This window comes from Vicugna pacos, chromosome 4 (assembly GCF_048564905.1).
Source record: "Vicugna pacos chromosome 4, VicPac4, whole genome shotgun sequence".
Taxonomy (NCBI): Eukaryota; Metazoa; Chordata; class Mammalia; order Artiodactyla; family Camelidae; genus Vicugna; species Vicugna pacos.
In genome coordinates, this window is record NC_132990.1 from 60,701,035 (window position 1) to 60,717,364 (window position 16,330).

General features: G+C 36.5%; 1 protein-coding gene and 1 pseudogene across 4 annotated transcripts in view; one reads left to right on the forward strand and one right to left on the reverse strand.

Moving 5' to 3' along the window:
• PTBP3 (polypyrimidine tract binding protein 3) overlaps positions 1 to 14,161 on the reverse strand; it is an 89,373-nt gene extending 75,212 nt beyond the window's left edge. For 2 of the 4 annotated variants that reach the window (XM_015248349.3, XM_015248348.3), the window contains exon 1: positions 11,035 to 11,063. The gene's annotated coding sequence lies outside the window, so the exon portion shown is untranslated. Of the gene's footprint in view, positions 1 to 11,034; positions 11,064 to 13,990 lie in introns of those variants that run through there. The other 2 variants (XM_072959929.1, XM_072959927.1) reach the window with 2 other exon arrangements.
• Positions 4,445 to 5,081, forward strand: LOC102539293 (hypoxanthine-guanine phosphoribosyltransferase pseudogene; annotated as a pseudogene).
• Positions 14,162 to 16,330: the final 2,169 nt, after the last annotated feature.

The window sequence follows — 16,330 nt, forward strand, 5'->3', positions numbered from 1 at the left end:
TTTTCTTAAACTTCTGTTTTCCTTGTCCTTAGTTTACATTATCATTTTGCTGTAGTACATCCTTAATTAACTACCTAAATGATGGTAAACACCAATGTAAACTTTCTGGGTACATGCATGTCTGAAAATTCTAACCTCAGAACTCTATCCTCATTATTAATTATTTGACGATCTGGGTTAAAAATTACGTTTTCTAAGAAATTTAAAAACACTGTCCTATTTTCATCTAGCACATAGTATGACTGGTAAAATGGCAGTCTGAAGTCATTTCTTTGAAGTTGATTTGTTTTTTTCCTGCCCTAGAAGTTTTCTGAATCATCTCTTCATCCATGGAATTCTAAAATTTCACAATAACCTATCTAGGTGATGGTCCTTTGTCATACCAGGCAATAAATAGGTGGGTCTGAAGCCTGAAACTAGCATGAATTGGTCTGAACCCTGAAACTACCATTGCCCTTTGTACTTCCTGTACTAAGTAATAAATAGTTTGGTTTAAAGCCTTGAAACTGGCATGAATTGTTAACTCTCATCTCCAAAATCAACAATGGAGAAACTGTAGAAGCTGGAGGGAAGTGTGGATTTCAGGAACCAAAATAACGAGAAAAACCTTGAGAAAATTGAAAGCCTACCTGAACTGGTATATGGTGGGGGGATGAGGGGTGGAGGATGGAGATGAGTGGCTACAGACTGTAGTTGAGAAGTCTCAGTGAAGGAACAAGTTGGAAGAAAGATTTTAAAATTCTGTTCCTGCCTACAAATATTCTCAGAAATACAAAGCCTCCCGAGATTTGCCACAGAAAGATACGTATTATACTTTTTGGAAAAAAGTACTCAAATCAATTGAAAAACAAAGTTAAGACATGATGCAAGAGATACAAAAAATAAAAGTGATCAAGTATCTTGTGAAGTTTATTGTCAAAAAAAAAAATGCTGAGGTCTAGAGAAAATGAGAAAGTATATCTTTTTAAATCCAAAACTAAAATTCTGAACCATGATCACTGTGATGAAATATAAAGAAAAAGATAAATCCATAGCTGAATAGAAATTTTAATACATTTCTCTTAGAAACTGACAGACTAAACTTACAAAATATGATCAGAAAAAACAAGCAATACAGTCAATAACTTAAGCTAATCACAGTAATGAATGCAGAACCAGACATTCAGCTAAGAATAAACACAAGAACAGATACAAATCAATAAAAAAATGTAAAAAAAAAAAAAAAAAAAAAAAAAAAGAACAGATACAGACACTGTATCAGGTTGGCAAACTTTATATATAAAGGGCCAAACAGTAAAGCACTTTTGGGTTTGTGGGCAATACAGTCTCTGTCACAACTCACAAAAGCCATCACAGACAATGTGAAAATGAATAAGCATGGCTATGTTCCAATAAATAAAACTTTATCTATGGACACTAAGATTTGAATCTCATCTATTTTCCATTTGTTACAAAATATTAATCTTCAGGTTTTTCCCAACCATTTAGAAGTATAAAAACCATTTTAGTTTGCAGGACGTATAAAAACAGACGGCAGTGAGCCCTGTTTACCCCTTGAGCCACTTTGACAACTTCCTTACTAGTTCATAAAAGAAGTCTCAGTACTATCCAAAGGAATATACGGAACATACTAGACTCTCTACAATAAAATTACAAACAATAAAAAAGAGTAGCTAATGTCTGGAAACTAAATTTTTATTTTTATTTTTGGGGGGGTTGATTAGGTTTTATTTATTTATTTGTTTGTTTGTTTTATTTTCAGAGGAGATACTGGGGATTGAACCCAGGACCTTGTGTATGCTAAGTGTGCACTCAGAAACTAAGTTTTTAAAACCACTAAATAATCCTGGAGTTAAAAAGGAAATTTTTAAAAAATCATAAAGAATATGTAAAAATACTTAGATATAATGAAAATGAAAACACAAGTTCAAATTTGTGGGACCCAGCTTTAGTACTCAAGATACACTTACAGTTGTAAATACATTTATCAGGAAATAGCACATTTAAAAATAAGTGAGTTAATCATCTTATCCCAAAAAATTAGAAAAAGAGCAACAGAACAAGCCCCAAACCCAAAATTAGTGAGAGAAAACAGAGAACCTGAATTGACCATAGAATTAAAGATAGTAAAATAATAGACAAAATATCCCTATGCTCCACTCCAACCTAGGCCCACATGACTTTACAGATGAGATCAAACAAACTTTTAAGAAATAAGTTGTTCTACAAAACAGCCAAAGAATGAGTTACTCATTTCATCTTAAGAGGCTAGTGAAATCTTGACTCCAAAAATAGAATCAGAAAATCACCACTTTGCAACTATCATTATAATAACCAATTCAGGCAAGAACCATCAAACGGATGCTAAAACTAGTAGGTGAAGTTTGGGAATTAAAATAATATTAGCATGGCTTCAAAGTATCATTCCACAAAATATTTATTAGTTACAAAGAGAAAAACAGTAAATTTACAGTAGAAAACCTGGCAAACACAGCCTTAACCAAGTGATCAAAGTTAACATTATAATAGGACAAATCAACATCCTTTGTCTTCTGATACAAAACACAGAGAATATAACAAAACTTCTGTGATATTCCTGCAAAAATACATAACCTAAATCTAGTTATAAAGGATCGGATACATTCAAAGGGACACCCTTCACAATAATATGTCTGTTTTCTTTAAAAATGTCAATGTCATGAATCAAAAAGACTGAGGAAACACTTCAGATTGACTTCCAGATTTTGATAATTATGCTAAATTAATGTGAAATGTCTTTGTTTTTAGGCAATACACTCTGAAGTATTTAGGAATTGAAGAATAAAGTAAAATAATATACCAATGAAGTTTCAAAGAATCCCCTTGACAAATTATTGGATACAAAGGGAAAATTAGTAACTTAATATAATGGAGAAGCCTGGCTGACAGTCATAGTAACCAACTGATGATTCAGAAGGAGAAAAAAAAAATGTAGAGAGATATATGTATATCTACAGAAAGTAACATACATATATGTAATCAAGGGAGAGAAAGAAAGAATATAAATGAATGATAAAACAAATGGGGCAAATGTGAACCACCTGAGTAATGGTTATATGAATTTTTTGTAGTATTCTTTAACCTTTCTGTAAGTTTGTAGTAAAATAAAGTTAAAAAAAATCAGTGAAATTCATGTTAGTACACTAAGAAAAAATAAAACCTTTAAAAAGGAAAATCACAGCATATACAAACTATGGTAAGCTATTAGAGAGAGAATGTGGTAATATAAAAAAGTCATATATGCATAACGATCTATAACCAAAAAGTATTTGCAACTACATAATCCTACTTGGACATTAGTAAGCTATTTAATTATTCATTTTTTCAATATTTATTCACTACTTTGATTTAGGGAATTGTATTAGTTATGTATAAATGCATAACAAATTATCCCAAAATCTAGCAGCTAAAAAAAAAAGTATTTTTTAATTCAATTTCTGACAGTCAGGAATCTGGGCATGGCTTAAATTAGGTCTTCTGGCTCAAAGTCTCTCACAGGTTGGAATCATCTCAAGGTTCAATAGAGGAAATGGAGGTTCCACTTCAAAGCTCACACAAGTGGCTGCTGGCAGGATTCATTTTGTAAATAGGCCTCTCCACAAGGTAGCTCACAACATGGCAGCTCACTTTTATCAGAATAAACAAAAGAGAAAGCAAGAGAAGCCAGTCTTTTGGAACCTAATTCTTCAAGTAGATTTAAATCTACCATCTTGCTATCTGTTATCTGTCTCACCCATCCTTCATTTAAAACACAGACAGCTTTAAAAGAAAAGGAATAGGAAAAAGATGTACACAAACACTAATCATAAGAAAACTGGAATGACTAGGATGATTGCATTAAAAGCAGATACTGGAACAGAAACTATAACTACATAAAGATGTATATTACAAATTTCTTTTTTAAAAGGGGAATTCATCAAGAAAACATAATATTCCAAAATATGAATGCATCTAATAGTTCAGCTTTAAAACACATAAAGCAAAAACTGACAACTACAAAAAGAAATAACATCTGCAATTGCAGATGGAAATTCTAATACTCCTCTCCTCTTTCGGTAATTAACGGAATAAAAAGGTTAGAGAAGACCTGAAACTTCAACAAGTTTGTCCTATTGACATTTTTAAAGCACCACATCCAACAAAAGTAAACTATACATTTTTTTCAAGTGTAAAGACAGACTATAAGTTTGACATTAAAACAAATCTCAGGAAATGTAAAAGAACTGAAAAGGTATAAAGCATGTTCTCTGATCACAGTAGTATTAAAAAAAAAAAAGTAACAGAAAGACATCCCAAGATTTGCGTTTGAAAACCCCAAAATATGCTGCACCTCTGCCTTCTGCTCAGCCCGCCACAGGCTTCCTTCTCCCCAGACTGCACTCAGCCCGCGCTAGCGGGCTCCATTATGGCGACCAGCAGACCCAGCATCATGATTAGTGATGATGAAGCAGTTATGATCTAGATTTATTTTGTTATGTAATCATTATGCTGAGGATTTGGAAAAGATGTTTATTCCTCATGGACTAATTACGGACAATGGCTTGCTCGAGATGTGATGAAGGATATGGGAGGCTATCACGCAGTGGCCCTCTCTGTCCTCAAGGAGAGCTACAAATTCTTTGCTGACCTGTCGGATTACATTAAAGCACTGAAAAGAAACAGTGAGAGATCCGTTCCTATGCTGTAGATTTTATCAGACTGAAGAGCAACTGAAATGACCAGTCAATAGGTGATATAAGAGTAATTGGTGGAGACGATCTCTCAACTTTAACTGGAAAGAATGTCTTGATTTTTGAAGATATAATTGACACTGGCAAAACAATGCAAACCTTGCTGTCCTTGGTCAGCAGTAAAATACAAAGATGGTCAAGTTTGCTAGTGAAAAGGACCCCTCAAAATATTGGATACAGACCAGACTTTGTTGGATTTGAAATTTCAGATAAGTTTGTCGTAGGATATGTCTTCACTATAATGAAAACTTCAGGGGTGTGAATCATGTTTGTGTCATTAGTGAAACTGGAAAAGCCAAAAACAAAGCCTAAGATGAGAGTTCAAGTTTATAAACATCTGGAGTCCCACTGAAATCACCGGTAAAGTGATCAGATATTCTACTTCTGTGGCCAGCTGCTTAGGAGAACTTCTTGCATGTATCTCCTAAGAATTTCATCTGTTTTGTATTTTAGAAACGTCAGTTGCTGCATTCTCAAACTCTTTATTTGCACTATGAGCCTACAGACTATCAGTTCCCTTTGGGTGGATTGTTGTTTGACGCACGAATGAAAAAATCTCTTACACCACACCACTACTGAATGAAAATATTGAAATTGTATCTGTAAGAAACATTTAAAGAGAAGAATATATTAGTTTTTTAATTGGTACTTAAATTTTATATATTCAGAAAAGAACAGAAATGATTGAGTATTGTTAATTATACCACTGAGTGTTTAGAAAAGAAGAGGCCAGTTTCATACCAGTGACAGCACTTAGAGGTACTTTTATGTTGGATAAACCAAATGGCCTGGACTTAGTTTAGTAGCTGTCAGTAATATTAATGTATTTTTCCACTTGTTCGGATTATTTCTGATATATCTTTGTCAGCAGTTCCTTTGAAATGCAAATCAGTAAATTCCAAAAAAACTACCAATTTTTCAGTTCATTAACGTAAAAATCCTTAAAATGAAGGCTATCTCTTTAAAAGAAAAAAAAAAAGAAAACCCCGAAATACTTAGAAATTAAATAATCACTTATAAATAATCATGGATAAAGGAGAAATCACAGGAAAAGTGAAAACAGAATTGAGTGAAAATTAAAACCCAACATATCAAAATTTGTGGGATGTAAGAAAAAAAATCTAAATAGCACAATATCTATTTTTTAAACTGAATTAATAATTAAAAACTTTCCCATAAAGAAAATGCACCCTCAAATAGCTACACTGATGAATGCTATCAAACATTTAAGGAAGCAGTAACACTAATCTTATACAAACTCTCATCACCAGACTTGATATGGCTGAGAAAAGACACTTCAATAGAAACTTCCCAAACTGAAATGCAAAGAGAAAAAAGAATTGGAACGAAAGAAAAGAAAAAAAGAGAATAAAGCAGAAGAAACATTTGAAAGCAATGAATGACCAAGAGTTTTCCATAATCATTGACAGACACCAAACCACACATCTAAGACCATGCCTTGCAGGGCAGGTGTACTGACAATACATTCCCTCGGTTTTTGTTTGAGGAAGTATTTATTTTTCCTTTACTTTAGATATTTTTCATGTGAAATTCTAGGTTGCTGGGTTTTCCCCTCACCATTAACACTTTAAATACTACACTCTACTTTCTTCCTGCTTGCATCGTTTATTAAAAGAAAGAATGTTAAAAGAAGTACTTTGGGGAGAAGAAAATAGATCAGAAACTGAGATCTACATGAGGAAAAGGAGAAGGAATAAATGAAGGTAAAATATTTTATACTGCTTAATTGATCTAAAAGATAACTGTGTATTTAAAGTAATAACAGTAAATTTCATGTAGTTAAGTGAAATGAAGGATAACAGTGTCACACGGGACAGGAAGGAGAAAATTAGGAATGCTCTGTTCTAAGGTACCTGCATTATGCATGGAGCAGTATAGTGTTATCTGAAGGTGGATTTAAATGAGTTTTAAATGTATAGTGCAACCACTAAAATGTATAGGGCAACCAGTAAAAACATTTTTTAAAGAAGTGTAATATGCTACCAGAGGAGATAAATGGAATCATATAAAATACTCAGTTAAAATCAAAAGGCAAATAAGAGAGAAAGAAAATAAAAATAAAGAATAAGCCAATGAATAGAAAATAGTCATGAACAAGGTAGTTATTAACCCAACTAAATTAATCATCCTTTCAAGTGTAAATGTGGTAATGGTCTACGTATACTGATTAGAAGACAGATGGTCTGAGTGGGTTAAAAAAAATAAGACCTAACTGTGTGTTGTCTACAAGAAACCCACTTCAAAAGAATAGGCAAAATATTTAATATTCAGAAAAGAAAAAAGCTAAGTGAATGGCTAATAAGCACATGAAAGGGTACACATCACCAGTCCTTAGGTCAAGACAAATTAAAACTATAATGAGAAACTACTAGCCATTCTAGTTACACCCACTAGAATGGCTAACAATAAAGTGTTGGCAAGGATGTGGGGCAACATGAACTCTAATACAAAGTTGGTCAGAGTGTAAAGTGGTGTAACATTTTGTGAAATAATCAAGTTAAACATACACATAAACATTCAATTTTACTCCGAGGCATGGTGTACAATGAAACACACATCTACTTAAAGATATACACAAATGTTTATAGTAGCTTTATTCATAATAGCTCAAATCTGAAAAGAACCCAAGTGTCCATCAACATGAGAATGGATTTTTAAATATTGTGATAAATTCACACAATGGAATACTTTCAGAAAATAAGAACAAACTACTGATACTGGCAACATGGATAAATCTAAATATTCATTTTGCTGAGTAAAAGCCAGATGTCAAAGAGCTTATGCTGTATATTTGAAGGGTGAATATTTTATTCCATTTATATGAAGCTCAGAAACACACAAAATTAATCTATGATGACAGAAATCAAAAGAGTTGCCTAGACTGGGTTTGGAAAAGGGCAACAGGAAACTTTTTGGAATGATGTTCTATTGTCTTGATTTGGGAGTAAGGAAACAGAGGGAAATGGGTTTGCCAAAATTTACTGCACTGTACTCTTAAAACCTGGGCTTTTCACTCTATGTAAATTACACCTCAGTTGAAAAGAAAAAAGATTTCTGGCAAAGGCCTTCTATATTTTCTGTAGTTCAAGCACAGCAAGCAGTGGACAAACTTCTTCCGCAAATGGTCAGAAAGTAAGTATTTTAGACTTTGCAGTCATATGGTCCGTGCTATAACCCCTCTGTCATTGTATTGTCAAAGCAACCAGACAATATGGAAACAAAAGAGCATGACTGTGTTTCAATAATACTATTTACAAAAAAACAGGTGGCAAGCTGGATTTGGTCCACAGACTGTAGTTTGCTAACTTCTAATGGAGCAAATAGAAAATCAAACTTCAAAATTAATTTAAACACGCTGCATTGTTCTTTCTAGTGACCAGAAGCCAATTATAGTCCTTCCTAAATTTGTGAATTTTTCTTTACTCACCTGCTCATTTAAAATAGGAAGATAAACGAGAAAATGCCAAAAACATATTTAATATGGAAGATCATCATTTAAAAAAATCACTTAACAGCTACTGTAATATTCTAAAAAAAATCCAGGAATGCAAGAAATTTTTGAGTTTAAGATAAACTAACTGGTAATAATTAATGTATAAGCTGGAAATTTAAAGCACACTTAGGCACATACATAAAAAGCTATGTTATCCACAATTCACTTTGATTTATCTGGTATTATAAAGTTCTTGAAACATGCCCAATATACTCATTAATAACTACCTGGTTCGTTCTTCATTTAAAAAAACTGAAAATTAAGGATAGCAATTACTTCTCACTTAAAAGCATTTCAAAATATGAAATAACATGTGGAAATAAAATAAATGTTTTCTGAGAAGTATCAAAAGCCAATTTTTTTGCCTAATTTAGGCAAGGCTCAAGAATTGATACCCTGCAAAGAACATCGAGGGTATACAACTAGGTATTAAAAATCTCAAACATGACATGGCCCTAAGCTGCCTGAAAATATCTATTTTCAAGAGAATTCCAACCTAAAAAATGAATTTAATTCTCTCTCACCATGGTATATACATATTAGAAGAAACACTAGCAAATTAGAAGGCTTGGGGTCCAGAATAAATTTGCCACCTAACTGGGTATGTGACAATCTGGCATCCATTCATGCATCAGGTATTTCTGAGAGCTTATTATGTGCCAGACACTGGACACAGCAGTGAAGGAAACAGCAAAAATCCCTGCCCTTATGACACATTCTAATGACTCACTTAATCTCAAAAAATATTTGTTTTTTCCCCTAAGACAATGGATTTCATATTTAAGGGTACCTTCAAATCTTTAAAAATAAAATCCATATTACATTTCTGCATCCAGAAAAGCAAGGGGCATAATCTGAAATCCCCTCTTGACATTGGCTAACAGTTTTTGTTGTGTCATCATATTCAGACAGCAAACTGAAGAAAATAAGTAATTGACACTCTTGATAGACTTACTTAAATTCGCTAATTCTGGTTTATACAATCTAGAGGAAATATAAGCCTTATTGGCCTATTACTCGGTAACTAAACTTCCTTGGATGAGATCCAAGAAAGAAGCAAAACAATCTTATGAGAAATTTCTCCATATAATGATTTTATAGATACTTCCATTATTCAAGTCTATAAAAATATAAGACTGCCTAGTTAATCAACTAATCAGGTTATCTTTTCCTGAAGTGCTTGCTGCAATACAGATAGTCAGAAATCCACATTGTGCATTCAAATCTGGTTCCTGAGACTAATATTAAAATTTTTATTTATCATTAAAATGTATTTTTCCCCATAATAAAATTGGCCTGACAGTTCTCAAGCATAACTCCTCAACTCCCAAATGGTAAGTTTTTAAAATGTCTAATGTATTCATTTTTCCCAGATAAACTCTAGAATCACAAATTACATTTCCGCTAAGACTGAAACAACACTCACTTTAAATATCCCTTCCCTCACAGGCACCTATAGAGACACCAAAAGGGATCCTGGATATGAGGCTGCAGCTTCTAATCTCTGAGCATCATTCCCAGATGAGAAACTGACTTAAGTATCTAAAAAAAAAAAAAAAAAAAAAAGGATATCCCACTAAAAGAGACTCTCACTTATTTTCAACTTACAAAGTATGTTCAAAGTTTGCCAAAGCAAGCTAACTCCATCCAACCTCAAAAGACAGTATAAGCAGCAGTCCTCAATCATGCTAATCTCGAATATCTGATTGTTAGCCTAAAATGTCGTTTACTGTATTTGTGTTTACTTTTATGGTGTTTTAAGGATATGAGCACCACCCTCAGATCTAATAAGCCCAAATACAGAAGTGTTGAAATTGTTAGCGATAAGAGATGATGGAACAGAAAACAGAATGACTTTTAACATAAAATACATATAAGATACACAGGAATTATTTTTCTATTTTCTACAGTAATCTGACTGTAAGAACTAGATTCTCAACTAAGCTATATCAAATACTAAATTGCTAAAGGAAACCTTAATGCATCCATTTATATTTTAAAAGCCTCATATCAATAAACTTGATTTATATTTAGAATTCAATAAATGGGAAGACTTTGATAAAACTGAAATTACCTGTAACTTAGAAGAATCATTATTGTAAAATATTATCTATTTAACTCTCCTGCTGTTCACCTTTTAGACAGAACCCTCATTACTGGCAGCTAGATACAATGGGAAAAAAAGATCAGGCTTTGGAACCTGGAAGACATGGGTTTGAACTCTGGTGCACCACACCCTGAACACAAATTTTCTGAACCTATTTTTTCATCTCTAAAGTGGGAATATTAATCCCTACCTTAAAGGAGTGTTATAATTATTAGTGAAAATAGATGTAAAGCAGCTTACATTTAATAGGAACTGAAGAAACTTTAGCTGTTATTATTTTATTACTCATAAGCTCATCCAAGAGAAGATATAAGAAAGAACATGACAAAATAAGTTAGCGCCCGGGTTACGTTTGGGCGCTAAAACAAAATAAAAACACACACCCTGATAGTTCAAGTGAAACTCTAGGCTAAACTTTTTGTTCACACTTTAGATAAAAAAGATAATATTGTAACCACTCTTTATACACATATAAAATCCAGAATTACAGGTCTACTTAGTTTGGAGCTAAATAAAAATGAAAGATTTTTAGCATACAATAAAACAGATAATTTTATGAATAGGTGAGATGATTTCACCACTGGAGAAAAATGACAAAACTAAGATTTAAAAATGCTTATGAAAGGATATTAAAAGATTCCTACCTTTAAACCGACTGCTATAAGATCTGTAACAACACTGTATGGAAAAAGTAAAGAGAAAATGGAAAACAAAGTTAGAGAACAAGTTTTTAAAAGACAGAGATAAGATTAAAGAAAAAAGAAAAGACATTATAATAACAAATAATAAAAATAAGAATGTGATGAGTTATGAAACATTAATACAAAGAAAAGTGAATGGGAAGGTCTAGCAACAGCAGAGTATAAAAGCAAAGTTTTAATAGCAATGTAAGAAACAAAAAATAAATCAAATTCTCTTTTAGTATTTAGAAAAATATAATTGTGCTTCAATAAAATGAGTATGTGTTTATCCATTTACCTCTATTTAACAAATTCAAACCAAAACTTACAATCACTAAAGTTCATTCCTCTAAATCACTGGTATGATTATCGTATCTAAAGTTTTAAATGAAACAAGACCAGGGAGTGGATTTTACAGAAAATAGAAGATAGCTTGCAAATTTGTATCTACCCCCCAAATGGCTCATCAAAATATAGCTAAGGCATCTCTCAGAATTAAAATACAAATATCAAACTTCAGATATCAAAAATTTTGAAGATCTGCTTAAAAAAATTCTACCACATCAAAACTATGTCTAAGTATAAATTACCTCAGAAGAAAATGAACACATACACACACACACACAAGACAGCTGGGATTTGAGGAAGAACTAGAAAGGTATGTTGACTGGTGGTTTGTTATTTGTTAACCACCCAAAATAATGAAAAAGGACCTTTTTCAGGCTGTGGGAAAATGTAAAAATTTAATTAGTCTTCTGAAACCATCAATTAACTGTGTTCAAAACCATAATCCCTCAATAACGAGATGTAAATCCATCTCTTCTAACCCCAAAGAAACTGTCCTCAATTAAGTTTAACTCCATATCTCCTAAAAGAAAGCTATAACAAAATTCTACGTATCATTAAATCATTACTTAATAAAAGTAAACAAATTTATGACTGTTTAATGATGTAAAATTTAATTGTTTCAAGCAATAACATGTAGATTAAAATTTTTTCCTTAGACTTTTGAAACTTAAATTTCATTTGTCTGAAATTTAAGTGTGATAAATAACTCTATCATTTGTGCATAAAAAATAAGATTGTGTAATATACTATGGTATTGGTCCTGATGAAGAGAGCAAATCATGCTCCTATCTGAACTCCCAAATGAACTTACCTTCCACTATGCCTTATTGACCCACATATCTAAACCAATAAACTCATTGTCAGCTTTCAAACCACATTTAGGGAGAAGAGAGTTAACTTCTTAAACACTATCCAAAAGAGTAAGTTTGCAAATCACAGGTGTCTAAGAGTTTAACAGCCAAGACTCATAATCCAACAGTACTCTTTATTATCACTATAAAATTTCCAATACAAAAAGCTAGCCTGGTTCCAAATCCCAAGTCAAACCGTCTAACGACAATTCACTACACATAATGAAATACTAATTTCACAGCCTTTCTCAACTGAAGCAGGGCATAATTACACAAATAATTAAAATAGCAAAAATTTGCCCACGTTTAAAGTGTAATTGAAAAAGGTGGTTTGAAATGAGTCTAACAATGATCTCAGCGAAGCTTCAATTGAACAATAAAAGTAGCTTCAGTTAAATTTTTAAAAATACTTGAAAGAACATCGCGACCATAAATGAAATCTAAAACTGCACTTTGTCTAACGTCTATAGCCATGTGCAATCTTGCAATCTGCATTCAAATGAGTTAACCCAATGTATCGTATAGAATTACTATTACGAACTAGGATAAATAAAATCTAATGAAGGCAAAAATTGTTTGAAAATTCCATCGTCTTTACACAGCATGACAACAATCATACGGTAACATCTACGCAGCTTTTCTGTTCAAGCAAGTTCCATATATCCCACCACCAAGAGGTTTGCAGAAATCCAGTCATCAAAATCAAGCAAAGGGCCAAACTCTCAAGTGCATAATGAAAATAAATGGATTTGCAGGCTCTAATAGAGCTAGAGGTTTTGTTTTCTTTTTAATCTTGAAGCAGATGTACTACGATCTTCAATTAATTCACCAAGATCCTAATCTAGATGTTTCCTTAATCATTCAAAATTCTGTCTGGTCCCATCCCATATTCCCGGTCCCCGGAGAAATATTTACATCGGTGATTCTAAATCTTTTCATTTTGGTCACAGACCTCATTAACTTTTAGAGCGTTTAAAGCTCCCGGAAAAATTGCACGTATACAGTATTTTGCATACAGCGCAGGGAATTCACGAAGTTTCTTTAGAGGGGAGGTGGTGGGGGGGCACGTCCATGGTCACCAAGTCCAGACGCCCGGTACGGTAATCGTTAACAGAGCTCACAGCACAAGCCCGCGGCGGGAGCCCCGGCAGTACCGAGACCCCGCGTGGGGCCCGGGCTCCGATACCCCGTCGCCGCCCAGACGTGTACCGACGCGTGCCCTCGCCGTCGGCCACTCCGCGGCCACTCGCCTCCCCGCCAGAGGAAGCTCCGGCGCTCGCCCCACCTCACCGGTAAACAGCAACTCCCCGAGCGGCAGGACGCCCGCCCCGAGCGCCGCCTCCGCCTCCCCCAGCGCCGCGCACCATTTTCTGAGAGGAAGTGTCGGGAGGCCGGGCCGGGCTCCCCGGACTCTCGGGCGGAGGGCGGACCTCGACACCCGGGGGCTGCACCGGGCTTTCCTCCGCTTCCCGGGGCGACGGTGTGAACGGGCGGACATTACCAGGCGCCCCGTGGGGGAAGGAGAGGCTGCAGCGGATCGCCCCTCCGCAATTCGGGGCTCCCCGAGGAGGCGCCCGGAAGACCCGCCGTCGGGCTCGGCCGCGTCCACTCCTCGGGCCGCCGGCGCCGCGCCCGACTCCCCAGCTTCGGCGCGTCCGGCCGAGAGCCGAAAGGAAGCGGGCGAGCGCAGTCCGGTGGCGGCCGCACCGCCGAGCACTTACCCATCCATGGCCCAGACGGAGAAGCGCACAGTGCGGGGACTGACGGGCTCACCGCGAGCAGAGGGAGGAGGCGGCGAAGCAGAGCGGCTCCGGGGACCGGCCAGCGGCGCCTCTCCGGAGCCCCGGCCGGTCGGAGGTGGAAGGAGAGTGGGAAACAGGGGCGGAGACCAGGAACGCTCCCGCCACCGCCGCGCCCCCGCCTTCCCCACCCCCCGAGCGCGTCCCCGCCTCGCCTCACCCCGCCCCTCAGCGTCGACGCCCTCCCTGGGCCCCGCCCTCAGCCGCCCTCCGGCTCGGCTCCAGGGCGCCCTCTTCCTGCGGTCTCCCTAAGACCCCGCCTTCCGGCCCCCCGCCCCGGCGCGCGCGCCCCGCCCCCACCTCCCTCCTGCGCTCACGGGGGCGCGCGCCTTGTGCTTCCCGCTTCGCTGCCCCGCCCGCGCTCCCGCGGGCTCGGCCGGCCTTCCGGCTTCTCCGCCCAGGGCGGCCTAGCTTGGACACTTCCCTCTACCGGCGGGAAAACCGTTGGGAACCGGACTCGGGAGAGTAGGTAGGAGTGTCCCGCGAGGACTCCAGAACCGCGGCGGAATTGTCCCGAGTGGGCACGGGTGTCGGAGACTCGGCCCCAAGCACTGAGGCCAGGGGCTGGCTGTGGTCTTCCAACCTGCCGGCCCTGCAGCCCAGGGAAGCCCTGGCTTGGGACCTGGGCAGCGGCGACCTCCAGCCAGTGCGGGACCCGCCCGTCGCCTACCCGGCGACCCGCATCGGCCGGATAGGTGGTGTGAGGATGAAGATGAATGAGGTGAAAGAGACTGCCCCAAACTTGAGAATATTTGCGTTTTTATGCAGTTTTAATCTCTGAGTGCTTTTCGACCCCGATGGTTTTGGGATTGAATTTATAGGAAACAGTCGTTGCACAATATGGAATGGCCACTATATTGCTAGCATTTTATAAAAGTTTCCACGTTCCTCCCTGTAAAACAACAACAAACAACAATGAGGGTGTGATTATTCTCTTTTTTTTATATGAAAATGTACACATGAATAGAATGATTTGCCCGCCACTAGATCCCTTTCCTCTTAGTCTGTGCAAAATTATAAGCATATAACTAGTGGCAACTCGCTTTTTTCCCCCCTTTTGTGGTCTGTTTGGTTTTGAAATTGAACGATTTTTCAGTTCGCATATCACCAAAACGTGAGCCACTTTAAGGCTGCCCTCCACCAAATGCTTAACCTCCCTGAGTGGAGGCAATTGCTCCCTCTGAGCCTCATTTGAAAAGCAAGTGACAAGAAGCTCAGTCGGCTAGATATCCTTGCTACTATCCTGCTTTTCAATAAGCGAGTGCCACCAAAAAAAAAAAAAAAAGATTTAAACTGTTGATTCATTCGTCATTCAGTCAATATTTATTGTTTACTATGTGCCAAGCACTGAGGAGCTACCCAAGAAAATCAGGTCCAGGATTCACGGTTGCATGGATTCCTCAGTCTGTTATGTATTTACTCTCAAAAAACAATATTCAAATAGCTCAGGTATCGTATTAGGGAAGACCATCCTTTAAGTACTGTAGCTAACTTAAATCCCATTTTCCAAAAGGTCAAATATATTCTGTTTTGTATGTTAAATCGAAATACTAAGTTGTCTTTGTAAGCATTGCCAACCTACATTGCCAAATGGATATTAAAAATATCAGCAAGATAAATAGCTGATGCAGTCTTGCTGCTATTGTTTGCGGATATATTCTCTTGATGAACTTTCCTTAATTCTTCTTTTTAGCTACATAAGTAATATATGTATATATGCTCATTTTGGAAAATTCAAACAATATTAAGTATTAAAAAGTTATAATTACTTTTCTTAACAACTTATTTTTCTTCATGCCCCCTGCCCATGATAACCAGCGTTAACAGTTTTGTGTGCATCGTTTTAGACCCTTGCCAATTTTTGCTTTTTTCACTAAAAAAATTCTGGAGATTTTTTTTTTCATGTCAGTACTTTTCATCTACTTAATTCTTTCTAATACTGCATAATATTTCATAATTTTATGTGCCGTAATTTTATTTAACCTTTTCCAAAATAGTGGAAATATATACATTGTTTCTAAGTATTCAAGATAACTAACAATAGTGCAAAGAACATCGTGTTTGTATGAACATCTTTGCACGCATATAATCATATCTGAGGAATAGATTCCTAGAAGCAGAATTGCAGAATAAAGGGCATAAGCATCTTCAGATTTGATAAATATTGCCAAAATGATTCCCATAAGGCTATACCCATTTACACTGTATTTAAAAAAGAAAAGTTACCTTTCTCTTAGCCCATGCCTTAAGATAGCTAACAAG